The following is a 312-nucleotide window of genomic DNA, read 5'->3' as shown; positions in this document are numbered from 1 at the left end:
CCTCCCACCCCGGGAGCCATGATCCTCGCCGGCCCTGCCGACCCCAGCGACTCCCCGCCCAGGACCACCTCTCCAAAATGGCGGAACGTTTGAATTTGGCGCTAAGAACTACAGACAACATAACCCCACCCCCTCCTCGAAGCCAGAATGGGCACGGCCATTTCACTCTACATCCTCCTTCCCCGCTCCAGCTTCTCTCCTGCCATTGGCTTAAAGTGGTTTCTCCCCCCTCACGTGACAGAGAGTTACGGAAGAGAGGCGGTTTGTTAGTTATGTTCCACTACGGCCGCCGTCCTCTCGCGCCCGCTCAGC

This window comes from Phaethon lepturus, unplaced genomic scaffold, assembly GCF_000687285.1.
Source record: "Phaethon lepturus isolate BGI_N335 unplaced genomic scaffold, ASM68728v1 scaffold10027, whole genome shotgun sequence".
In the NCBI taxonomy this organism is placed as follows: Eukaryota; Metazoa; Chordata; class Aves; order Phaethontiformes; family Phaethontidae; genus Phaethon; species Phaethon lepturus.
The sequence above is the reverse complement of the archived record's forward strand: the minus strand, read 5'-3'. Positions refer to the sequence as shown.